The 27,644-nt window shown below is 41.1% G+C and overlaps 1 long non-coding RNA gene across 5 annotated transcripts; it reads right to left on the bottom strand.

The window, feature by feature from the left end:
* Positions 1 to 330: 330 nt before the first annotated feature.
* On the bottom strand, positions 331 to 27,564 carry LOC143661930 (uncharacterized). Of its 5 annotated transcripts, XR_013165001.1 has the most exons (7): positions 27,203 to 27,564; positions 26,857 to 26,962; positions 25,878 to 26,128; positions 8,802 to 8,986; positions 4,902 to 4,971; positions 3,057 to 4,067; positions 331 to 1,502 (listed from the first exon to the last, which is right to left on the bottom strand). It is a non-coding gene; the product is annotated as an uncharacterized LOC143661930 (long non-coding RNA). The 5 variants fall into 5 exon arrangements; XR_013165000.1 differs by lacking the exon at positions 331 to 1,502 and having other exon boundaries at positions 1,959 to 4,067; XR_013165004.1 differs by lacking the exon at positions 331 to 1,502 and having other exon boundaries at positions 1,959 to 4,067; positions 8,890 to 8,986.
* Positions 27,565 to 27,644: the final 80 nt, after the last annotated feature.

Raw genomic sequence — 27,644 nt, 5'->3', positions numbered from 1 at the left:
TTCAGACAAAAAGAACATCTGGGGCAAGTGTCCCAACAAACTGGCCCGCAGAGTGGGGTGGCGCATTCACTCATCACTCAACTTGGCAGATGTTTCCTCTGTGGGCTCTATGCAGAAGATATTTTGCTGGCTATACAAAGACAAATAAGACGTGACCCTGTTCGCTAAAGGTTACGATATAAGGTGGGGGTGGCTCCAGGCAAATAAACCATTGGTGACAACCTGGCTCTATGGATGCTATGAAGCCGTTATGAGAACACAGAGCAGACTGTCCCAGTCGGATGAAAAATGAGAAGCAAACTCCAGGTGCATGCGCCAGCTTCATTCAGAAGTTAGTTGGCTAGAAAGAGAGAGTTTAGGACAAGCCTTCTCAGCCGATGGAGAGTGTGAAGCGGCAGGAGGCATCCATCCTCGGCCCTGTCGCTCGCCTGACGAGCCTGCGTGCCTGGACATGCGGCGGCTGGAGGAAGGTCTGACCAGCAGGTGCATGAAACGGGGCTTGTGATTCCTCCAGAACCGTGAGAAAAGTCCCTCCGCGACTTGAAGATGGGCAGTGACAGATGCAGATGTGCCCTCAGGAAATGCTCAGAGAGAAGCGCAGAAGGCGAGTTGAGGAGGGACAGAGAGGCACGAGGAAGCGGGAGCCCAGACGCGGCCAGCAGAACCCAGACCTGAGCAGAGGCAGCAGGCACAGGGAGAAGGAGGCCTGGACTGGAGTTTAAAAGCTGAGTAGAGATGAGATGGTAGCTGGGGGAATATGGAGGAGTGAATGACAGCTCCATCTTTCGCAGGGAAGGAGTGAAGGGACAGAGCTAGGAGTTCCTGTGGGTACACCAATTTTAGGTGCTTTTGGCGCATCTGAGTGAAGATGACTGGAGGTTGCCCACCTAGGGTGCTTGGAGCCCCCAGAGGTGACTGGCTGGAAGTCAGGGAAGAGGAAATCAGGGAGGCCTTGGAGACAAGTGTTTGAACATCATGTAACTGTGAAGAAAAAAGGACAGAAGTTCTGGTGCTTCTAAGTTCTTCTACAGTGACCAAATTGAAACAGAACAGAAAAATCTGTAACTTGTTTGCATGAAAACCCCTAGTCACTATGAAAAGGGCAGAATTAGAGACACCATATTTCTGTGGACATAAAATATTTTTTTTGCATCCACCTTGGCCCGTGCTGCTTTGGTAGAGACAGAGCAGGCATTTATTAATGAAGCACCCTCTTCAGTGATGCCCTGTTTGAAATCATCACTCTCTTCCCATCTTTTATACCGCTCTCCATTCTGCAATGAATACCACATCCATGTTATATTCCCGTCCATCCACCCAGCTGATTTGTTTTTACTATTGGTGGATCTGTCGGCAGAATCGATGCAGCCTACGAAAGTAAAAATTTGATTCTCAGTCATGCATCTGCATCTTGGCGGTTGCACCTTTGCTGTAGGCTGAACCAGTTGGGAAAACAGCATCTCCTTAAGGCACACCTTTCTCATGTTATCTTCAAAACAACTCTATAAGGCAAACGATTACCATTTCATTTAAATCAGAAAACTAAAAATCAAAGACATTAACTTGCATGTCCCAAGAATTATGATTAGGATTTGAAGTCTGACTCCAAAAACTGGCTTATCTTAATTCTTCTGTTGTGCTGTCCTTTAAAGCTGCCTAATTTTGTCTACCCCAAGTTCCTCGTTAGGACTGTGCCCTTTTCTTTGCACTCTCTGTCAACTAAGGACAAAGAAAGAGACAGAAACAAGTACTATAGGGAATGGCTACTTGTACTGTGTTATTGTTGTTTTTGGAAAGCATCTTCTGCTCTCTTTGCCTAAGTAACTAGCCTAAGTTCCCCCCTCTGCTCTCAGTTGTTTATTCATCCATATTGGATGACTACTTATAAAAGATCACTCTTAAATCAATACCTGTTTATTGAACACCTATTACATGAAAGGCCAAAAACTGTTCCAGCTTTAGAGTGAATTCTTTTAATGGGGCTTAGTACTAAGAAACTGCCAATCCATACCTTGATAAGTCATTGAAACATTTTAATTACATACAGTGAGAGATTTTTGTCCAATATACTTCAATCATACTACGTTATAATCAGCTATTGTGCTTTATGCATACTGTATTCAACCAAAGGATTAATATTAAAACTTCCATACAAGTAACTTCTCCCAAGTTCCTTTTTTACTTCCTCTGCAAATTAAATTGCAGGCAGCTGCTTGATGAGTAATTATACAATATCAAAGAGTGCAGCCTTTGATTTCCAATTAAAATTGACATGCATCATACTGAGAAGAGCTCATCATTAAAATGCACGCTTTTCACTTGCTCTGAATCATAGCTTTTTATGAAAACAAAAATACCAGCTATTTAAATGAGAGGAGTGAAGTGTCTAAAGCTATTTTATAGCTGTGTAATCAAGTGGATCATTTCTCACCTGACTAGGAAATATTTCTGTGGATTTCAATTAAATCATACTGATTTAGGATTTATACTATTTGGAGACTGAAATTTATACATTGTACCATTCCTCATAAATTATGAGCATCATTCCTCATTAATGACCAGTAATGAGCCTGCTTTGAGTATCTCTGGACTACTGCTGTGTTTTAGTTCTTTTTGGATCACTTCAGTATCTGCTTTGAAGATGAAAAATAATCCATTAACAAGAATTTAATGAATGGCTATAGCAGTTGATGAAAACTAAGGGGCTGAGTTTTAATACAGTGATTTCTTTTCTTTTCTTTTTTTTTTTTTACAATTAAGCTTTTGAAAATAACCTTCTAAAAGAGTAAATTTTTTAAAAGATACTTTCATCATCTAACTCCTTAAGGACAACGCAGTTAATAATCACATATTTAATGTTTTGTTGTCACAGTCTTATTATATCCAAAAAAGATAAATGCCCTTTAATAAATTCTTTCTATATTTTTGTGAAATAATAAGTTTTTGATCAATATTTGCTAAATGGATCTGTGGACAGGCAAATGAGATAAGGATCAAAATGTCTACTTCACTAAGAAGTTTGAAAAAATAATGTCTAATTTAAAGAATAATCTTACTTTTGAATTTTTGTTTATTTTTCCCCATCTAGTTAATAGTATGCATAATGGATAAATATTTGTAGATATTTTTGAGGATAAAAGTCTTCCGAAAATTTTTTAAAAACGTTTTTTCTATGGACTCTATTTTTCTGGTACACCGCACTGAGTCCATACAGGTGCAATTATTATTTCTACAGGAACAGTCATTTATTTCAAAGCAGAAAAAAGTGTTAAGGAAAAGAGCACATGAGGCAAAAATAATCATTCAGAATGTGAGTTCATGCATCCCATAATGCTATGTGGCATAGCCATTGCATTATCCATCTGCACAAAAGACAGTAGATAAATTAATAACAATCAAAGGAAAATTAAAATGGAGGAATAACTGAAGTAGTGACGTGACTTCAGTGTTGAGTGTCTCCAGAAATTCAATTTTCATAAACCTGCCTTCTAGCCATGGCTTCTCTCGCATGAAATCCATGCCTGCTTTCTGGGATGGGTTTGTTGGCTGTTTATATGCAATGTGATTTTGTCAGTGCATTTCTTCTCCCAGTCACATATGTCATGCATTCTCTCACACTCCAGAATGAATGGCACTGGCACCTGCCTACACACATTTACGTTTCAGGTCTCAGCAAGCACGTGAGAGGACAAGTGGCTCTGGTATCGCCCAACGGAGGCGGCATCAGCTCTGACTAATTATAAAGCATGTTCCGTTCTCCTACCGCTTTCACAGTCATCAAAGCACAGCAGCTTGTTACGGAGACTTCTGAGATGGAAAGTAAGTTCCCTGGAGAAACTGGAGCCACGTGGTTTGCGAGCAGAGGGCCATCATGGAGGTTTCCCAGGATGGGTGGGTGCTTGGGCTGGAGCGTCTGGTCTCAAATGGGTGCATGGGAGGGTTGCGAAGCGGGGACATGAGCACCCAGGAGTCTGCTTGTTGCCCACTCCCCAAAACTGTGACCAGCAGGGCTTCGCTCTTCTCTTATCCCCAAACAGCTCTCTAGGTAAGGAAGAAAGCATTCAATGCTGGAGAGAAAAGAAAGCAGAGGTTAAGGTCTGTAAGTCTCAAGGATATAAATTCTTCTGATAAGTGCAGACCCAAGCTGAAGGTCAGCTAGCCCACGTCCAGCAGCATACAGCCTTGACTACATTGGTGTCAACTTGTTCGAAACTGAACTTAACATCTTCTTCTTGAATCTGTTCCTGCTCCTGAGTGCCTTAATTAGGTTAGTGTTATTAATGTTGCTGTGGTTGGCATTAATTACGAGAGAGCTGGGCATGCCAAAAAAAAAAAAAGAATGTTTTAGAAAATTTGCAGGAAAAATGATCATGTGTACATTCTCACCCAGATGCTAACATTTTGCTTTGCTTTCTCCTCGTCTCCAACACATATAATTTCTTTTTTTTGAGAGAGAGAGAGAATGAGCTGCTGACACCTTAAATCTTTAATCCTAAACGGTTTAGCATGAAGCTCCACAGACATTCTCTTACATACCCACGCACAGGTACCACACTTGGAAATATAACAGTGGCTCACATTTTAATCTAATATACGATCCATACTCAGACGTCAATTCTCCCAGCAATGTCATGTGTGAGCATGGATGAGTGGGTTTGTATGTTTGTTTTGTTTAGGATGGAGAATCCAACAAAGGAAGATTTGGAAGAACTGCAGAGGTTTTGTGTATTTTTTTGTGTGTCTTTCATGGGTTGATTTTTTTACACAACAAATTAGAATTGGACAACTATCAAATAACTTTGATCTGGGAACTAACATCAACGTTTTTTACTGACTTTGGCTTGGCTGAACATTCAAACTGATTCTACACACCGATCAAATTCATATAGGTTTTGGTTTACCTTTTGTAGTAAATGGCTGTCTTTGACCCATTGAACCACCACAAGAATTTTCTACTTCATTTGTCTGATCCTGGGACAATAACAATTTAGAAACAGATTTCATATTTAAAATCAAACAAACTGACAGACAAATCAGCTAATAAACAAAAATTTTATCCATTACAGATATTTCTTCTACCCATGAATCTTCCAACATCTTCTTTAAAAATTAATGTTTTAAATTACATTCACAGTGTTTTGCTGCCGCTACCACCATCCATTTCCAAAACTTTTCCATGATCTCAAATAGAAACTCTATTAATTATCCTGTATGTTATTTTGTTTTTTTTTAAGCTGCCATTGATCACACAGAAATTTAAGTTCTTTATTAGGTTTACTTTTCAAAAAAAGTATTTAATTTGTTGAGTTTTTAGAGAGTGCTTCAATTCTAACCACACATTTGTACTTATATGTGTTGGCATCTAGCTCTAATGAGACAGTGAATGTACTTATTTGGCTTGTTTTTGTTATTTAAACTTTTATATTACAAAAGATTTCAAACATTTACAAAGTAAAGAGAATACTATAAGGCATTCCCACGTAGCTATCACCCATCTCCCACAGTTATCACATCATATCAAGGGTTCATGTGGCATATCACCAATTATGTCAATTTTGAACACCTGGCCAGTTACAGTTTGTCAGTTTTCCCACTGAAAAGTTACTTTTTTTCCTCCCCATTTAGCGTTCATTGAAAGGAAGTTACTATGGGCTTCACATTTAAAAGGAGTGATAAATTATGTTCTACCTCCTTGAGGGTGGAATATTTACATAATTTATTTGGAATTCATCTGCATGGGACATTAAGCTACTTTCTATTTATTTATTTATCCAGTCATTTATTTATATTAATATGGACTCATGGATACTTATCTTACACATTGGGCTATAATCCGATACCACTTTTTATTTTGTTGCACGAATTGTTCTAAGTTTGACCATCAGTAGTTCTTTGATTTAGCTCCTGGGTTCCTCTGACATGCACCATCACTATGTGGGGGTGTGTGTGTTTAGCACATCCTTACTTCCTGGAGTAAGGTGCTCCAAGATCACCATATATATTTCCTGCTCCAGTCCTAGAATCAGATGTTTATTCAAGGAGCTCAGGTTTCTTTTATTGGAGAGTGGTGTTAGAAACCAAGATTTGGGCAGTAGGTGCTCATTGCTGCTGGGATGTCATTTCCTCTTGGTCTTCTCACTTGACAGGGAAAATAAATGTGTATCTGTATCTAACCCGTGCATCCACCATCTCTAAATATTCCTCTATGTAGCCATCAGAATATATATTAAGTTAAATGTGATTTTATACTGGTGCCCAATTGTAGACATTATTACATGGCTTTCCTCTTACTTACCTGCAACCTCCCACTCCAACAGTGAGAAACCCAGCTCCCACTGTTAACCCTTCATTTACTGAATTGTTCAGTCCCAGGCCAGATGGATAGTGGTTCCATAATTGTTAATGTATACTTCCATGGAAAATAACTTCATCAACTAGACTACAGTCTTTCTACAGTTCCATTTTTACGTTTACTCTCAGAGTCTCCACTCATTTTCTAATGAGTTACATTACACCATTTTCCTCCCCCTCTTTCCAGTGAGGTTATTGCCTAAAATTTTAATATTAGATCATTTTGTCGCATACTGCATTCCACCATGGAATACAGAAACCTCCTAATCATATACAAATATATATATCTTATTCAATTTCAACCTTTGGACTATGAAGATACATAAGCTTTGCCAAATGCATAATGTAATGTATTCATCATTACTTCATTAAGAGTAGTTTTACTACTGTAAAAATTCCCCATCTTGCCTATTCAACCCATTGCCTCCCCAAATCTTTGGCAAACACTGATCTTTTATTTTCCCTATAGTTTTGCTCTTTCCAGAATGTCCTATAAATGGATTCATACAGTGTCTAGCCTATTCAGACTAGCTTCGTTCACATCACATTTAACTAGCATCTGCCCATGTTTCTCCAAGGCCAATAGCTCATTCTCTTTTCTCACTGGCTAGTATTCCACTGCATGCATGTAGTTTGTATACCCACCCACCTGTTGCAGGGCAACTTGACTATTTCTAGTGTGGGTAGTTGTGAATAAAGCTCCTAGAAACGTCTACATGCAGGGTTTTATGTAGATGTAAGTCTTCACTTTAGTTGGGGAACTAACGAGGAGTGTGACTGTTGGGTCATATGGTAAGCCATATTTAGCTCCACAAGAAACTGCCAACCTGTTTTCCAACCTGACTGCACTATTTTGCATTCCCACCAGCAGTGAAATATGTGTTGCTTGCCAGCAATTGGTACTGTCATATTTTGGGGATTCTAGCTACTCTGTTCTAATGGGTGTATAGTGGTATCTCAATTTGTTTTAATTTGAAATCCTAATGACAAGTGATGTTGAGCATCTTTTCATGTGCTTAAGTCCATCCATGCATCTGCTTTGGTAAGGGATCTATTTATATATTTTTTTTGGCTATTTTCTTTGAGTTGTTTGTTCTTTTGTTTTTGAGTTTTAAATGTTTTGTAAATTTTGGATATATGCCTTTTATCAAATATAGGTTTTTAAAATATTTTCTCTCAGTCTGTGGATTGTCTTTTCATTCTCTTAACATTGTATTTCACAGAGCAGTTTTTAATTTTAATGAAGTCCAACTAATCAGTTGTTTCTTTCATGTATCATGCTTTTGGTGCTGTATTTTAAAATTTCTGAACCCAATGTCATGTAGATTTTCTTCTATGTTTCCCTCAAGGCATTTCACAGTTTCACACTATATTTATTAAGTCTATGATCCATATTGAGTTCACTTTTGTATAAAGTGTGAGAGCTGTGTCTAGGTCCATTTATTGTTTTTATTTTGGCAGGTAAAAGTCCAAATGCTCCAACACATTCTACTGAAAAGACGGTTCTTTCTCCTTTGAATTGCCTTTGTGCCTTGTCAAAAACCTGTTGACTGTTTTTCCCTTAATTTGCTTAAAATAATGAATTATGTTAATTGGACTTTCCAATATTCAACCACTCTTGCATTTCTAAAATAAACCTTACTTGCTTATTGTGTATTTCTTTATAAAATGCTGTTGCATTCTGCTTGCTAATATTTTATTTAAAATTTTTGGTATTCATAAGTGAGATTGGTCTGCATTTTTCTTTCTTGGTACAACTGTTTTCTAAAAGAATCTTTCTGACATACGTTCATTGTCTGTGGAGACATTATTGTGCTCTTAATTTTTTATTTTCTTATAATGATTTTGTGTGAGAATTGACTGAGATCATTTTCTTATGTTTATTTTAAGTGAAAGGAGTTTTACTCTACTTTTAGGTCAGAGAATTGCATCGTAATATCTTTCTGGCTTTACAGCTTCAAAGCTCTCCCCCACGGCCCCTTTTTATCTTTTTTTTTTAAATGTGGGTTTCAAGATGTAACAAAAGATATGGACTCGTAATTTCTGAGGTCTTTTTCCACTGCTTGCCTCCTTCCTTTTATCTCGGTTTTCCCTTATTATCTCTGATCTGCTCAATTTGGATCTTACTTTTAGTACAGAGTTTCAAGTTGGAGGAGTTTGTTTTTTGCTTTGAGACTTTACAAGGCCCTGATGCCAAGGCAGCATCAATGCCATTGAGTTCCCTGCGGCTTTTATTTGTTCATTTAGAGTTTTGCGTCTGTGCAAATGAGCAAATGCAATGGAATATCATGTGAGAAATAACACGGGTGAGCGCAAAACTCCAAAGGAGTAAGATTAAGCTTCATAGAAGTGGCAATTTTTGAGATAAGCTAATTTAATGGACTTTTATGCCACATTATGGAGGGATGTGAAGTAAGGTAGCAACAAGACATTTTGCATGTGTATTTTACCATTGTAGCTTATGAAACATTCATTTTTCTGCAGATGTCTGTTAAAAGTAACAAAGCACTGGAGAAGGATCAGTGAGGGACAGCACACATTTCTGGCTTTGCCTTAGCTTCAAGGTAGGATTCATGGAAATCTGGTCTGTAAAGGTCGGTGATGCTGTGACATTGCTTTCTTCACACCTGCCACACTGAAATGGAATTCATACAAAATGAGAGAGTTTTCTAAAAGAAGAAGTAATCTGAGAAGCAAGTTATTGTGCTTGGCAAGTAAAAAATTAAAACCTTATTTTCAAAATGTCCTCAGGTGTAGTGGTCTTTAATACATCATGCACTATGCATCAGAACGGCTTGCCAAGTTTTCACCCAGTAGTTATAATTCATAGGCGCATTTCAGTGAATCCTCAATTGCTTTTGTTTTACCTGGTGGCTTGGGGTTTTACTTATAAGCCCTTATTCAGTGCTTAGAAAAGTTTGCAGGAATACAATGTTTATAAGATCCAAGTACCTATGCAAATTAATTTTTAAAAAGATCCGTTAATATTAAATTATAGTTTATCGGAATACATGCTCTTAAGCAATAAACACGTAAGTCTTTCTGCCCAAAAAGCATGAACTAACCACCAGATGAGTCCATCTTTTATTTATACAATATTGTTTTATTTAAAAATGCCCTGATTATACACTATAAACCCAAGGGAGATGGGTTTAATGGTATTTCTGTGTCATTAAAGAGATTATGCATTTAGAACCCTACCTACCAAACATCTGAGTCATTCCGTTTGCAGCATACTTGCGATTTGCTGGGTTTTATGACTCTAAACTAAATTAATTTCTAGGTGTAATTTTGCAAGGTTTTGCACATCAATATATAGTAGCATAATTATGTTGTAAACGTTCATAGGTAGGGTGAATATCTAATCTGTCACCAAAACAAGGACATATTTGAAAGTGAAATTCAGGACACTAGTCACTCCCCCCCCACAAATACAGGGGTCATCTAAGACTCCTGTGGTAAAGCAGATGGGTGGCCAGGCTATGTGATGGCCGGGTCACCGTTCTCAAATCCCAAATCAGTCGATAACTAGGCCCGTATGCAAATTATTTTTATTAGTAATTCTTACAAGCCTCTTTGGAAACATTGGAGCTGAGGTCAGCTACAACTCTGTTTTGTATGTTCACACTGTTTGAGGGGTAAAAGTATTTCCCTTAAATGAAACTTGAAAATCAAGTAATAAAAATATGAATGATTTATACAAAGCAGGCTCACCCCAGGGGGTGGGGGGCAATGAAGAGGTCCTGGTCCTCACAGTGGTGGGAAATAATGAGGTGTGGGGGCGCGGGGGTGGCGCTCCTTCTCCTCGATGCTTTAGAGTCAAAGTTAAAGGATTGTAAGATGTTTCCCCTTAGAAAGTGAATATAATTGAATAAGAGGCTCCTCTGGATAAGTGAACTTGTGGTTTCAGTTAAGTGTCTCCTGGATGATTAAAGTGACAAAAAACAGATTCAAACTTGATTGAAGCCAATAAAATAATTTTTTGGCTCCCGTTCTGAAGCATCGCGGGCCCAGCTTGACTCAAGGCTCAAGTGGCTCCCGTGGTTTTCTCTCTCCCTGCTCTGCTCGCTGCCATGCCACCAGCCGCGGGCGGCACCAGCGTGCCAGTGGCAACAAACTGTCTCCACCCTGTATTCCTGCAAGTCCAAGCACTCAAAGAGAAAAGGAAAGGAAAGACAGTGCCCAGATCTGGGAGAGTCCAAGCAGAAGATGCTGAACTGAGGTGTGTGTGTGTGCGTGCATGTGTATGGTCATATACGTATAAGGCAGAATCTGCCATCCAACCACTTTAAGCGAGTATTTCAGTGTTAATGACATTCACCACATCTTGCCACCATCCCCACTATCCATTACCAAAATGCTCCACGACCCAGACAACAACTCTCTATCCATTAAGCCAAAGCTCCCCATTTCTCCCCCCCCCGCCTCTGGTGACAGTAGATCTATTCTCTGTCTCTGTGGACTTGCTTACTGAATTGAGTTTTATTGGTTTTAATTGGCCTGGCTAGGGCCATTACAGGGCCCCGCCGCTTTTCCACCCGCCCCCTCCCCCACACTGCGGGGGTGAGAGAGTAAAGGAGGCAGCCGCGAGTCCCAGGGCGCTGAGCCGAGCCACCCTACTCTGCCCGCCCTGCATGGTGCTCCCCAAGTTCCCAAGTGGAATGCTGAGCCTTAGGGGTGATCTGAAATAAGGGCTCTAGGACTCCTCCACGGAGTCTTGTCGAAGGAAGCACACACGTGAAAAGCCGACATGGAAGAACACATCAGCGTGAGCGGCCGGCTCTCCAGGTCCCTCGGGCCTCCCCGGTGAAAGGTGCACTTTTCTGTCCTGCAAACGGTCCCTGTGCATCTCTGCAGCGGTCAGCACCGAGGCCTCGGAGTTTTCTTTCCCTAAATACTGTGATCCCACACAGTTCTAGTTGTTCTCTTTCACTTTCTGACCTTCTCTCTCTGTCTCCTACATTGGCTTTGTTTCCTGTTTCAAACTCTAAACGTGCCACAAGCTCAACGCGCTGCTTCCTGCACCCACCTTGCCTGGGCGACAACGTGGGATTCTGAGTCTGGATTCTGTACTGGGATCTCCGTCCTCGTCTCTCACACCCGCCGGGCAGGAGCCGGGCTCACCTCAGACTCGAGTCCACGTCCTTTTCCCTGCTCAAGCTGGTGGACACCAGGCTCCGACCCCAAAGCTTCCAAACTCTGGACAACGAGCCCTCTCCTCTCCCTGCCGTTAGCCAGCGATCATGTTGGAGTTCATGTAAAGTTTTCTTTACATCAGTCATGTATTTCTCTTCCAATTGCCCCATCTGGTTTAATCTTCAATCCCTTCAAGTTTAGATGCCTGAACCTGCCATTCTCGCTCCAGAGTCCTTGTTTCCCTTATTGATTTACACCTCGGGCCCGTGTGCCCCCGTGTGCCCCCCGCCCCTGACAAGCGTCCACTCCCGATGGAGCACGTGCACACGCCACCCGCTGCAGCCCCAGCGCGCTTCCCCTCGGCCCTTTGGGGCTCTCCGCTTGGCCCAGGCCCCGGGGGTCAGGCCGCACCCTCCCCCCGCCTCCCCCCTCCCCCTGTCTCCCGCCCGCTTCCCTCCCCCCTCCCGCCCCCCCTCCGCCCTCCCCCTTCCCGCCCCCCTCCGCCCGCCCCCCGCCCGCCTCCCCCTCCCGCCCGGGCGGCACGGCCTTGGCTCTCCCTGGCAGCGCCCTCAGTACCTGCGTGGAGGCGGCCGGCTCAGGGTGCCTCGGCCGAGCGTGGCGGACCCCCACACCTGAGGACTCTGCACCCTCAAAAGGGGAGAAGGCCAGGACCCCAGCCAGGCAGGAGAGAACACTCAGGGACCCACCATCGCGCTCTCCAAGCAGAGTCCCTCACAGACGGGCGAGGCTTCCGGCGCTTTTGGAGACTCAGTTTCCCTCGTACCTGTCCAGTTCCGGGCGTGATTTATAGTAGGGCTCGAGAGGTTGGACGGGCTCCCCAAAGCCAGTGGTCTCAGCCTCACCCTCCTCTCGTGGTTCCCCTCGAGGCCAGCGGGGATCCCAGAGCTCTGCGTCGGGCACCCTTTCCTTCTCCCAGGCCCTGCGCGCCCCACCCCGTTGTCTTCTCTCCTGGTGGTGGGCTCGCTCCTTTCGTCTCTCCTTTAAGGTCCTGGACGACACTGCCTTGTGCCCCTTCCCCCTGTCCTGTTTGCATAAAGCCCCCAGTGACCACTCCCTCACCAAATCACTGTGAAGTGGATGGCCGTCGTCTCCACTGACTCGTCCTCTCTGGGCTGTTGTCTTCGCAGCTCTGTGTCCCCTACCCAAATGCTGGCTGCATGCGCTCCGGCTTTTACATCTAAACCTAAAACCAAGTCCCCCAGTGCAGGGGTGGGTCTACCACCTCCTAGGGTGACCTACTGTTTGTTCATCTCAAATGGGAATTTTCTTTTCTCACCAGGAAGTAAAATGTGTAATGCTTGGTACAAAAAATGTGAATAGAATGAGTTATGACAAAAAAGGCAGAGTGGGAATATTTGCCAATTGCAATGAGCACAGATGCAATGCTGCTTCACCAGCAAGTCAGCGCTCCTTCTCCACTGTGTGGTCAGCCAGGCTGAGGGAAACGCTCCCGTGGAAATCCACATGAGCCTTCGTTCAACTTTGCACCAAACGTTCCTTCAAATGTGCTCCAGCATTTCATCAGTGAAATTCTTGCCACATGAATATATGTATTTTCTTATTTCAGAAAAGAATGCCTTCCTTTAGCATATCTTGTCTTTTATGTTGCCACAATTTATGCTTCAACTGAAGAGGAAAATGTACTTTGGTTAAAAGGAAGGAGCGTGTGAGTTTCATTTTGAGTCTGTCTCACAAACCGTGTGTGCACATTTAATTTCCCTGGGAAAGCACAGGACCGCAATTTCTTAACTGACATCTTGAAATCCAAAATGCTGTGAGAAATGAAGCTTTTTAAATCTTCCGCATCCAAACCTGCATGGAATTAATGTGAGGTTCGTTATAATCTGAATCCCACATGCTGTGTTGGATTACAGAGCAATTCCCCAGGCCCTGCTGGGATGTTATATAATATAGAAAAATTCTTAATTCTGAAGCACATCTGCCCCCAAGATATTTAGTAAAGAAACTGTGGACTCGTAATATATAAACATGGTTTTAATGACTCAAAAATTACAGAATGATATCGAATAAAAAGTAAAATATTCTGGTCTTCAACCCCAATCTACTTTCTCAGATGAAACTGCTTTTAACATTTTTTTAAGCCTTCTGTTGGATTACCACCAAAATTGCAAATAAAAATGCTTCTACATTTTTATTCCTGGATTTCATATCATATCCAATGATTCACTTCAATGAAAGATGAGGAATGTAGTACACCTATATCAGTTCCCACTTATAACTTTAAAACTTTAACTGTTTCCAATTCCATGAAATGTAGCATCCAAAAAACATGATGAAATTTGAGTTCCTTAAGCTTTATTCTTCATCTATTCTCTCTCCCCAATCCCAAGTAGCATCTATGAGTACTCTTTTTAAAAATTCATTGAAATCTTCACATTTGTACTTTTAAGTAAAATTCTCCTTTGATGATAAATTGCTCTGAAATCGAAGCTCATTTTATACATCAATGGCATTATGATATATAAAAATGCTTTCTATGTGACCATGTAATGTCCAGGGAACCTAGGATATATGATTAAACCTCAGTAAACTACAACAATTCTGGAATGTTGCAAGTCCTAAGGTCAAATGGATTATCTTTCTTCTCCATTCCCTACTTTCCCTTTCTTCTTAACTGTCCATTTCCCAAATCAAGATCTTCTGTATTATTTTATTTATCTACAGATCTTAATTGTCATAAAAATTTGGAGGTGTTTTTCCATCACTCTTTAATATGCTGGAGAAAACAAATGTAAGTAAGACTATCCAATTTTCTAAATCATTCTGTTGTTTGAGTGGGTTGGTTTGAAAAATAATCAACTGTACGGTGATTTTGGGGGATTAAATTTTCTGTTTCCTGGATATAAGGTCTGCCTACTTCTTGGATTCTTTAGGAGATCTTGAATACATACTAATTTTTTTTTCAAATGGAAAAAGTAAGTCATCTAAGATGTCTCATGTCTGAAATTTATTTTATTTGGTCTGAATAATAATTCAACTGAGCATCCAATTGTCTCCAAATCCTTTCCCCCACAGTCTTACAAAAAGATGACCATTTCATTTTCAAATGTATTCCCTTACATTGGCATATTATAATCAAACTGTTGAATGCTAAAGATAAGGAGAGAATTCTGAAAGCTGCAAGAGAAAAGCACCATATCACATACAAGGGAACCTCAAAACAACTAAATGCCAATGTCTCATTGGGACAAGAAGGTGGTGAGAAGACATATTTAAAGTACTAACAGCAAAAAATCGTCAACCAATAATTCTATATCCTGCAAAACTGTCTTCCAAAAATACGGGAAGTATTAAGACATTCTCAGATAAGCAAAAGCTGAGGTAGTTTGTCACCGCTAGACCGGCCCCTACAAGAAAAGCTAAAGGGAGTGCTGTAATGTGAACAAAAAAGGACATTAAACAATTGCTAATTAAACAATTGCTAAAGCCACAGGAAGAAATAAAAATCTCTGGTGAAGATAAAGACATAGTTAAATATAAATATCAGTACTATTGTTTTTTTGATTTGTAAGTCCAATTTTTACTTCTTACAGGATCTAAATGTGACAATATAGCCGTGTTTTGTACTCTTAATGTGTGAATATGCAATTTATGACAAGAACCACACCGAGGCGGTGATTGGAGGGGTGCAGGAACCCCCTTTGTGTATCTTCTCAAATTTAGGTGCGTATCAAAGCACCAGATTATTACAGATCGAAGATGTTGAATTTAGGTCTTTTAACCACAAAGAAAATATCGGAGAACCTGGGAAGTCATAAAGACAGAACGCAGAACCAGGTGACCCTGGGTGGGGGGACCAGGGTGGGGGGTGAGGGAGTTAACCCCAAATGAGGGCAGAGTTTCTGCTTCAGGTGAAGGGGAAGAGTGGACAGGGACCCCGCAGCGCTGGCCCCCCTTGAATGTGAGTGTTTACTGGGAAGGCACCATTGAGGCAAAGCGACCAGAACACTTTGAAAATACAAGGTTCAACTTATGCCTGCATGGTGGGAGTGGGCGGTCATCAAGGAAATTGTGTCATATTAGCACAACAAAGAGGGCACCAACTTTGAACCTATTTGATTGAAGATAATTTTATTCATACTTGTTACGTAAGAATATATTCATGTATTCCTGAACTTTTAAATCAGAAGTGAATCCATTTTTCCCTCATCCTGTTTTTATTGTTGGGAGATCAAAAGCCTATCAAAGGAAAGTTAGTTCCATATTTAAATCTGAAGTCCAGTTCAGTGCTGACCCAGTCTCTGTGTTGTGCATGAGTGAACCAGGGCCCGACTGGGTCAGGGATGGGCCGGGATCCTGTGCACTGCTCCTGGGCCCCTGGGGAGGCCCAGGGCTGGTGTACAGACCACACCTCAGCATCAACAGGCAGATGATAACTCAGAAAATAGCGTTACCGTTAAAATACTTCTAGGAGTTATCCATTATTTACTATCCAGAGAAACTGAATGCAGAATGCTTATAATGGATATTTGTGAAATAGTGTTATGTAAATAGTGTTCTACAAATTTATATATGAAATATATAAATTATTCCTACCTCCTTTTATTAGGCTTCCTTCTGCCCTATATTTACTTTGGGCAGCATTTTTTTAAATCATTTTAAATCTGCAGTATTAGGACAAAGCCTTCTACTAGTAGCTTGTCAAAAGGTGGCGGCTGCATTATCATAAGTTCAGCAATATTGTCTATGTAAATAAAATGTAGCTCTACACAAGTAATGATTTTAAATTCGTTGCATGTTAAGTATTTTAAGTGACATCATAACTCCTTCTTATATGTTATTTATCTTTTTATTTGGCCTCTGTCTATTCAACTCTATTCACTTTAACAAATGTTCAGTAAGCATCCATTGCATCTGAGTATTAATTTGACACTGAAAGAGCAGGTGAAGAAACAGCATAATCCCTGCCAACCCTCACAACTTATTAGAATCTCATTGAGGAAGAATGTCACATGGATTATATGGCAAATAAAGAAAAATAAATGGTCGCTGGTCAAAGGGAGAACATGCCCCAAAGTCCATAAAGACCAGCGAATGTGGCCCCTCTGCCTGGGCATCTGCGGCAGGCACTGAGAGTTTGTCAGTTCTGTGCAATAGCCCAGAGAAAGACAGAATTTCTTCCAAATCTGGGCATTCTGTTTGCTATCGTGGGCTAAGGCAACAACTTTAATGGGCATTTGCAGGTGGAAGCACCCAGCAAAGCTGAGGTTTGAAGGGTGCTCTGCAAGTTCACAGACAGTTGGAATTCATTCTGTAGACGCAACAGAGCAATTAGAAGGTTTTTTATGTTGCTTGTTAAATGCTGCTGTGTTGTGTGTGTGCATGTGTGTGCGTAATTTCAACACATTTCGTGCTCCTAAAGTGTGGCAGGTGCATTACATGATAGATTCTGCACCAGAAGATCTTATTTTCATTGTATTCCTTGATTACCCTCCTCCCATCAGTGGACCCTACTGTTATAACCCTCCACTTTCCTGTCAACACCAGCATGCTGGTTTGGCCTCAACAATTCCAGATTCCTCTTCTGATGTTTAATAAAACCCTTTGTGGAGCCTTGCAAAAAGCTAACTAAAGAATTAGACTATTGGGTAGAATTTGAATGCTGAAGAAACTAGCAAACCTATTATCTGACGTTCTTTGTTCATAATGTCCTTAACTTCTCCCAAGTCCAACCATCATAACTTAGAAACTGTACTCATCTTAATCCCTGAAGTTTTCTCCGTTCAACAAATCAAGGTACAAGACACCATGGGAATTAAGATTTAGATGCAACTTAGTGCAAATGGAGCACCACTCATTTTTTATAGGGAGAGAGAATGAAATGATTCAATAACGTCTTCAATATATCACTTTACTCATACATATTGTTTGCAATTTTAGTTAAGAAGGATTTGTTTTCTAGAACCCTTTCATCTCTGTGGTGTAAACTAGTTAAGCAGAAATCAAATTAATTAGGTAAAGGATGCACTGGCCAGAGGCAGCATAGCATAGCCCAATATTCATGAAAAACCACTCTTTTGGAATTATGTGCTCAACAACACTTGTTCTTCCCTGGTAGCGGTACAATCATATCAGTATGGAAACACAACAGAGAACAAGGTCAAATTTAAGGAAAAAAAAGACAGCAGGGAATAAGTGGCTCCAACTTCCAGGAAGATGGCCGACTAGAGTAGCTCAAGATTAGCCCTGCTCCATGGAAAAGTTAGAGAAGGGACAGGAGGGCAACTGACGCAGTGATTCGGGAGTGCGGCTGACCTGAGAGAGCCTTCTGTACCACATGCGGCAGCCCTGGTTGCAGAGACTGAGGAACTGAGAGACAGAGAGCTGAAGCCTGGCATGGAGGCATAGAGCCCACGGGAGTGCACAAATGGGAGTACAGGACTAGGAAGTAAACCTGGCTGTGTTCCCTGGGTGCACTACCCTCACCAGCGCAGCCCCATGACCAGTGACTCACCCCACACCTCATGCACCTGAACCCCATCACCCACTCCCATTCCCCACACTCCAGGCGCCCCCACCCCACCAGCCCCCAGTACATGTTCCTATCCCCACCCCAGGTGCAGCCCAACCCACCTCTCCTGCACCCCTCCCAAGCACTACCTCCCCTTCCCTGTTCCCTCCAGGCTGTTGCCAGCGCATAAAGGCTGTGGGCACTAACCTCCATACTTAGGCTGCCCCCGCCCCCTGCCCAGAGGGTCATACAGCCTCACCCAAGACGCTGAGCTCTGTGCATCCCTTTACAGCACTCCCAGGTGCACACATGTGCATGGGCCCTCAACCGCATCATTCAGCTCTGGGAACTGCACTTGACATCAGTCCTGGAATGCCCATGTGCGCAGCCCTCAACCTCACTTCCCAGTTCTGAGAAAGTGCTGACCTGCACAGCCAGGTCACATCTGCCCCCAATCCATGAATGTGGCATATTTCTCAGGGACTGGAGCCTAGCCAAACTTACAATTTTTTAATGTTTCTCTCCCTCTCTAGGTTCACTCTCTGCCCCCCATATCTGTAACCTAGCTCACTGTTCCCCCCTTCCCCCTCGTAGACCGCCCATTTCCGTAGCCCACCACAAAACAACAGGCCTTCCTGTTATTCTCTATACTTCCCTATCCCCGAAACATACCCTTCTGCCTAGCAACTGCCTGCTACCTTGCATGATTGGCTGCCTCAGTGTGACGTGTAGATCCTTAGCTCCACCCCTCCTCCGAGTATATTTAAGCCTGTTGCTCGCCCAGCCCCAGGTCGTCGATAGAGCCCCGGGGTCTTCATACCCCAGAGGTCCCACTCTTCGGGTTCCCGGGTGACCCATCCCGGAGTGTAACAATAAAGGCTTAAAACCCGCATCTGGCCTGAGTGACGACTTCTTCGCGACCGCCGGCAGGGGAAAGACGCCGGCTTCGGCTTACCCAGGTTAATTTCCACGAGCTCACTCCCCAACCCCACCCGGTGTGCCAGCCGGCCTGACTGACTGGAGCTCTCCGACGGCAATGAAGGTGTAACATCAACCTGCTGCTGCAGCTCTACACATGTGCACAAAGGGCCCTGTGCCTTAGACCAGTGTACACCTGGGTTATGGCCCCCAAACCGGTGCACCTGCACAACTACATCCTTCCTGGCTGCTGGACACCCACATTCACAAACACAAGTGTAACATCCCCAACCTGCACCCCTACCTGCCCTGAAACAAATCACTGTATTGAGTGCTCCACCCCATGCCCTGCTCCCTGCTGTGCAACCATCCCACAAACACAAGGCCTTAGACTACTGAAAGAAATCAACTCCCAAAATAAATCAGTCGAGATATTTACATACCACAAAGACAGCAGAAGATTACTAAGCATTTCACAATGCAGACAGATAGAGCCCTGCCTAATGACCAAATTAAAACACCAGAGGAGACACAGATGTTGGAACAACTAATTGAAGATGTTCATACAACTCTACTTAATAAAATAAGTGGGATAGGAAATGACATAAAGAGATCAAGAAGACAGTAGAAGAGTGTAGAAAGGAATTTGAAAGAATAAATAGAAAAATAGCAGAAATCACAGAGATTAAAGACTCTATTGACCAAATGAAAAACATACTAGAGGCACACAACACCAGATTTGAAGAGACAGAAGAAAGAATAAGTTATATAGAAGACAGGACAATTGACTTCAAAGACTCAAAACAGCAAATGGCAAAAAAGATGGAAAAAATTGAATGGGAACTCAGGGAAATGACAGACAAAACAAAGCACACAAATATAAGTATCATTAATGTCCCAGAAGAAGAAGAGAGGAGTTAAGGGCTAGGAAGAGTAGTTGAGGATATAGTGGGGGGAAATGTCCCAACTCTCATAAAGGACATAAATATACAAGTCAAAGAAGCCCAGAGAATTCCAAACAGAATAAATCCATATAGGCCTTCCCCAAGACACATACTAATCAGTCTGTCAGATGTTGAAGAGAAGCAGAAAATCCTGAAAGCAGCAAGAGAAAAATAATCTACTACATACAAGGGAAGCCAACTTGACTGAGTTGAGTCAACTTGACTGAATTGAGCAGTCTGAACTCAGTGGACTGAGTTCAGACTGCTCAATTCGCTCCCTGGAGGCAAGAAGGCAGTGGTATGATATATTCAAGATCCCAAAAGAGAAAGACTTCCAGCCAAGAATTCTGCACCCAGCTAAACTGTCCTTCAAAACTGAGGGAGAAATTAAACTGTTCACAGACGAAGTCCTGAAAGAATTTGTCAACAAGAGATTGGCCCTACAGGAAATACTAAAAGGAGTTCTGCCGGCTGAAAAAAAAAAGACAGGAGAGGGAGGTCTGGAGGAGGATGCAGAATTAAAGAGTACCACTAAGAGCAATTGAAAGAATATGAAAAGAAAGAGGGAAAAGAATATACACATCTGACAACTAAAATAAAAAAGATAAGATGGTGGAATCAAGAAATGTCTTTTTAGTAATAACTCAATGTTTATGGACTAAACTTACCAATTAAAAGCTACAGATTGGCAGAACAGATTAGGAAACATGATCCAGCTATATGCTGCTTACAAGAGACTCATCTTAGACAAAAGGATACAATCAGATTGAAACTGAAAGGATGGAAAAAAGATTTTCCACACAAGTTGTAGCCAAAAGAAAGCAGGAGTAGCTATACTAATATCGGACAAAATAGACTTTAAATGTAAGGACATCATAAGAGACAAAGGACACTATATACTAATTAAAGGGTCAATTCACCAAGAAGATATAACAATCATAAATGTTTATGCTCCCAATCAGGGAGCTCCAAAGTACATGACACAGATATTGGCAGAACTGAAGAGAGCGATAGATGTTTCAACAATAATTGTAGGAGACTTCAAAATACCACTCTCCTCTATAGATAGAACAACCAGACAGAAGATCAACAAGGAAATAGAGAAGTTGAATAACTTGATAAATGAATTAGACCTAACAGACATATATAGGTCATTGCATCCTAAAGCACAAGGTTATACATTCTTCTCTAGCACTCATGGAACATTCTCTAGGATAGATCATATGCTGGAGCACAAAACAGCTCTTAATAAATATAAAAATATAGAAATTATTTACAGCACTTTCTCCTATCACAATGGGATGAAGCTGGATCTCAATAACCACCAAAGAATGAGAACATTCACAAGTATATGGAAATTAAATAACATACTCTTAAACAACCAGTGGGTCAAAGAACAAATTTCTAGAGAAATCAGTAGCTATATGGAGATGAATGAAAATGAGAATACAACTTATCAGAACTTATGGGATGCGACAAAGGCTGTGCTGAGGGGGAAATTTATTGCTTTAAATGCTTATATTAAAAAACAAGAAAGAGCAAAAATCAAGGACTTAACAGCAAACCTGGAGGAACTTGAAAAAGAACAGCAAGCTAATCCCAAAGCAAATAGGAGAAGACAAATAGCAAAGATTAAAGCAGAGATAAATGAATGGGAGAACAAAAGAACAATAGGAAGAATCAATAAAACCAAAAGCTGGTTCTTTGAGAAAATCAATCAAATTGATGGGCCACTGGCAAGACTGAGAAAGAAAAAAAGAGAGAGGATGCAAAAACCAAAATCATAAATGAGAAGGGGTGCATTACCACAGACCCTGAAGAAATAAAAGAAATAAGAGGAAACTATGAATAACTATACACCAACAAACTAGAAAACTTAGATGAAATGGACAATTTCCTGGAAACACACAAATAAGCTACACTGACTCAGGAAGAGATAGAAGATCTCAACAAACCAATCGCAAGTAAAGAGATTCACTCAGTCATGAAAAATCTTCCCACAAAGAAAATCCCAGGGCCAGATGGCAACACAGGGGACTCTCACCAAACATTCCAGAAAACTAACACCAATCCTGCTCAAACTTTTTCAAAAAATTGAGGAAAAAAGGAACTCTACCTAACTCATTCTATGAAGTTAATATCATTATAATATATTAATTGGGTAAAGATGCTATAAGAAAGGAAAACTACAGGCTGATCTCCCTAATGAACATATTATGCAGAAATTCTCAATAAAATATTAGCAAATCAGATCCAACTGCCCATTAAAAGAATTATACAGGGTAGGCCATGATGGCTCAGTGGCAGAATTCTCACCTGCCCTGCCAGAGACTCAGGTTCGATTCCTGGTGCTTGACCATGTTATAAAAAAAAATTATACACCATGACCCAAGTGGGGTTTATACCAGGAATACAAGGATGGTTCAACACAAGAAAATCAATTAATGTAATACAGCACATTAACAAATCAAAAGGGAAAAATCACATGATCATCTCAATTGCTGCTGAAAAAGCATTTGATGAAATCCAGCATACTTTTCTGACATACTCACTCCAAAACATAGGAATCAAAGGTAACTACCTCAATATGATAAAAGGAATATGTGGAAAACCAATAGCCAGAATTGTACTCAATGGAGAGAGACTGAAAGCTTTCCCCTTAAGATCAAGTACAAGACAAGGATGCCCACTGTCACCACTATTATTCAACATTGTGCCAGAAGTTCTAGCTAGAGCAATCAGCCAGGACAAAGAAATAAAAGGCATCCAAATTGGAAAGGAAGAAGCAAAACTCTCATTATTTGCAGATGATATGATACTATACTTGGAAGATCCTGAGAAATCCACAGCAAAGTTACTTGAGCTAATCAACAAATTCAGGAAGGTGGTGGGATACAAAATTAATGTGCAAAAATCAGTAATATTTCTTTTTTTTTTTTTGGCATGGACAGACGGTGGGAATCGAACCCGGGATTTCCAGCCTGGCAGGCGAAAACTCTGCCTGATGAGCCACCATGGCCCACCAGTAACATTTCTATCGCCAAGCAATGAGCTAGTTGAGGAGTCAGTTAAGGGAAAAATTGCATTCAAAATAGCAACTGAAAGAATCAAATACTTAGGAATGAACTTAACTAGGGATGTAAAGGACTTGTACACAGAAAACTGCATAATATTGCTAAAAGAAATCAAAGAAGATCTAAATAAGTGGAAAGACATTCCCTGCTCATGGATAAGAAGGCTAAATATAGTTAAGATGTCAATTCTCCCCAAGTTGATCTACAGATTCAGCACAATATGAATAAAATTTCCAACAACCTACTTTGAAGATTTGGAAAAGCTAATTACCAAATTCATCTGGAAGGGAAAGAGACCCTGAATAGCTGAAAGCATCCTAAAAAAGAAGAACAAAGTGGGAGGATTAACACTCCCTGACTTTAAAAACTTTTATAAAGCTACAGTGGTCAAAACAGCATGGTGCTGGCACAAAGACAGAAGCACTGACCAATGGAATTGAATTCAGAGTGCAGAAATAGACCGCCAAATCTATGGTCAACTGATTTTTGACAAGGCCCTCAAACCCTCTGAACTGGGACAAAATAGTTTTTCAATACTTGGGCACGGAAGAACTGGATATCAACAGCCAAGAGAATGAAAAAGGACCCCTATCTTACACCCTACACAAAAATTAAAAATTAACTCAAAGTGGATCAAACACCTAAATATAAGAACTAGCACCATAAAGCTTCTAGAAGAAAATGTAGGGAAACATCTTCAAGACCTAGTAATAAGAGGTAGCTTCCTAAACTTTACATGCAAAGCACAAGCAACAAAAGGAAAAAAAATAGATAAATGGGAACTCCTCAAAATCAAATGCTTCTGCACCTCAAAAGACTGTCAAAAAGGTAAAGAGTCAGCCAACTCAATGGGAGAAAATATTTAGAAATCACATATCAGACAAAGGTTTGATTTCCTGTATATACAAAGAAATCATACAACTCAACAACAAAAGAACAAACGGTCCAATTATAAAATGGCTAAAGAGATGAATAGGCATTTTTCTGAAGAGCAAATACAGATGGCTCAAAAGCACATGAAGAGATTCTCATTTTCACTGGCTACAAGGGAAATGCAGATCAAGACTACAATGAGATACCACCTCACACCTATTAGAATGGCTGCCATTAAACAAATATGAAACCATAAATGTTGGAGAGAATGTGGAGAAACTGGGACACTTATGCACTGCTGGTGGGAATGTATAATGGAATGCAATATGGAAGACTAGCGGTTCCCTAGGAAACTAAATATTGAGTTGCCCATGACCCAGCAATAGCACTACTTGGTATATACCCAGATGAGCTGAAATCAATGACACAAACAGACATTTGCACACTGATGTTCATAGCAGCATTATTCAGAACTGCCAAAAGATGGAAACAAACCAAATGCCCGCCAACAGATGAGAAGATCAACAAAATGTGGTACATACATGTGATGGAATATTATGCAGCAGTAAGACAAAATGATGTCCTGAAGCACAAGATAAGATGGATGAACCTTGAGGACATAATGCTGAGCGAAATTAGCCAGACACAAAAGGATAGATACTGTATGAGTCTACTTGTATGACCAATATAAAGGTATAAACAGAGGCTTATAATACAGAAGATTGGGGACTTAGAGATACATAGAAGCTAGAGAAGGGTGAACTGTTAGCTAATGTGGTTGAAAGTCAGTGTAAGGGATGGTGGAATTATACAAAGAAGGTAGGACTTAACAAACAAATATGAATGCTGAATCATTAAATTGATACTCTTTTAGTCTCCAGTATTTCAGAGCAGCTAGAAGTAAAAACCTAGAATTGTGAAATTGTAACCCTTGTCAAAGTCTGAAATATTTTCTACAGCTAATTGTGGTGCTGTGCTTTGAAATTTACAGCTTTTTTGTATATATGTTATTTTTCACACACACAAAAAAGAAGGGCAAAAAGTCGATTGTGATGATAAGAAAGTATTTAAGCCCTCTAGCCTCCTATATTCTGGAGCAGCTAGAAGGAAAAATAAAAGAGGATTGTATCGGAGCCCATGACAAACTCTGGGATCTGTCCGGTAACCACTTGTTAAAGAGCACTTTGAAAACCATTGCTTTCTTATTTCTTTGCTTTGTATATATGTTATACTATACAATAACAGAGTTAAAAAAAATACAACCCCCCCATAAAAAAAAGACAGCAGACATATATCAAGTGTCCAATAAATGCTTAACTCTATCTTTCTAACATTTCATTCATTCTAAATTCCATTTATAGTAAAAGGTATTTGCTACAAAAATTGCTTGTTGTCACTTCTGATTTTCTTTATCTTTTTAAAATTATGTTTTCACTCTGCTTATGGTTAAACATCACAGTATTTCAGGTTGAGGCTTTATCTGCAGGCAAGAGTCTGTCTTTGCTGTTAGGATCAGACTTTTCATTCAGCATCCTTCCAGACAGAGTTGGCTTACATTTTGTATACAAATCTGTAGAAAACATCGTTGAAGTGCAAGGTGAATGCTGTCACGCCGAACCAGCATTCCACTGCCATGTTTATATGTGACATTTGCTACCTAAGGTGGACTATGATGTGAGACTCCTCTATCGTTATTATTAGTAATTATCATTGTTATTTTGATTTTAGATCTTTTGGTGTCCTAAGAAAAATCTATTCAGTTTTGTATAAGAAACTATTTCAATAAGACCTCTCACATGTTCTCATCGCCAGAGAAGACCCGAGTTCTGAAGCTTAAAAACTATGGTCACATCACTCATCCTCTTAAAGCAAAAAATGAATCTTCACCCTAATCAGCATTCCCTACCTGGCCGCTGCTAGAGTGGTTTGACTTTCAGAGGAGGTGTCTGTAAGAAGGCCCTCACTGGGACTACCAATGGCTCCACACCCAGACGCCCTCCCCTTCTCTTGGGTCTGTTTCTCCTAAATACAACCTTCTCATTTCAAAACAGTTAGCGCCCATAAGACTCAGTGCAAAGCAAACAGAACCTCTTGGCGTTTTGATAGCTTCTGATTTCTTCCCAGTGTTTCCACTTCATCTCACGTATTTCCTGCTCTGAGGGTCGCTAGAGTCTGCCCACCCTCCCTTGTCCTTTTGCCAGCTGGGGCAGTCTCCAAATGGAGAGGTGAAGCTGTTCCAAAGGCTCAGCAGTGCCACACCTCTGCTGGGTTATTTACTCGTGGGAAGCCTTCACCTTCGCCACACCACAGAGAGATATTCCCTCCATTTATATGTGTATCTGCAGAATAAGAAAAGGCACATTTCCCCCTGAGAATATTCCTTAAAGAGGAGAGAGTTTTCATCCCTCATCTAGCAACAGTGAAGGGGAGAGGTCTCCACAGCGCCTTGCTTCCTCCCCCACCCCAAGCGGGACTTCACCCGCAGTGAGAGCTTTCCTGCAAACACAGTGACACATCACACCTGGGGGAAAACGACCTTAGAGTTGATTTACTTTTGTTCCACACACTTATTATCACCTGATAATGCAACTAAATGAACTAGACCCTGTTTTAGTGCACATTTTCCAGTTGAGAAAGTCCGAGAGTGCAGGGCAAATGAATTGCCAAGAGCACTTTCACACGTCCTGAGGGGTGAAGCCAGCATTTCCAACTCTGAATCTCTCTCCGCTTTATCTCAATGCTCATTGGCATGCAGGATAAAAACAGGTTTGGCTTTAAAACCAGTCTGTGTCTCTTCACCAACTAAAGGAGCCAAACGCTTCAGAATAACTTTAACGAAGTCCAACATAACAGATTCTCAGAAGTTCCCTGATAATGGCATTTTTTTCAAATATATTTCATATATTTACCGATCTTTATAGGTAATTCATTTAAACTATTAGTTATGAAACCTGTATTAGTTATAAAACCAAGTCCTAACCCTCCCTGAGGAGAGTTCATCAATGTCTGCTTAGCTGTGCTTGGTTTCCATGGTAACAGGCATCTCCAGCCCCCACCAGTGCCTTACCTGCTTAGGTCATGTAAAGGAAGGCGACTTAGAGCAGACACCGACGACCGCTGAATCATTAATTCTGTGCCAGCCACTAGCGATTGATTGTTTGCTTACCACTTGGCTGTGAGAGAAAAGTGACTCAAGTTTCAGTTTCGGAAACTCTAAAAAGGAGGTCATTCTTAGCGGTTGCACTTAACAATGAATATAGCCTAGTATCACCATAATCTTTTATTTTACAAAGTGGTTGAATAAAGAAATCAGTAAGGGAAAATCTGATCACACTGCACTGGATGGTTTTCTTTCCCTTTCTGAGGAAGTAAGTGTTTGTGGGCTTAATAAAATGGCAAAGTAGGCAGCTTACCTTCTTTTTATGAAAGTGCTGTACGTTTTGTTAACGAGACTGATTCACAACGCATACAGTCAGTGCCTCTTTAGAATTTTCCACAGAGCTGATGCTCATTGCCTTGAACCTTGGGATTCCAGTTATTTTCCACCATGGGAGATAAATGTAGGAAAAGTGAGTCCATTAGAAGCAATCTTCAAAAACATTGACCCTTGTGATTGGTGGGTGGTTTGTCATCAAGATTAAAAGCACTTATCAGGTGTTCAGGTGCTCATTTGGCTATTACCTAGCTCTACAAGGTGAGAGCTCGGTGGGCCTCGTGGCCCGATGGCAGCGCCGGGCAGGCAGGACCATTGCGGAAGTCTGAGTGGCTCAGTCAACAGACTTCACTGTCTACGTCACAGAACAGACGCTCTTCCACCAATCAGCAGTCCTGTATTTGGACTCTACTGCGTACAAC

The sequence above is a fragment of the Tamandua tetradactyla genome, chromosome 18 (genome assembly GCF_023851605.1).
Source record: "Tamandua tetradactyla isolate mTamTet1 chromosome 18, mTamTet1.pri, whole genome shotgun sequence".
Classification (NCBI taxonomy): domain Eukaryota; kingdom Metazoa; phylum Chordata; class Mammalia; order Pilosa; family Myrmecophagidae; genus Tamandua; species Tamandua tetradactyla.
The sequence above is the reverse complement of the archived record's forward strand: the minus strand, read 5'-3'. Positions and strand labels throughout refer to the sequence as shown.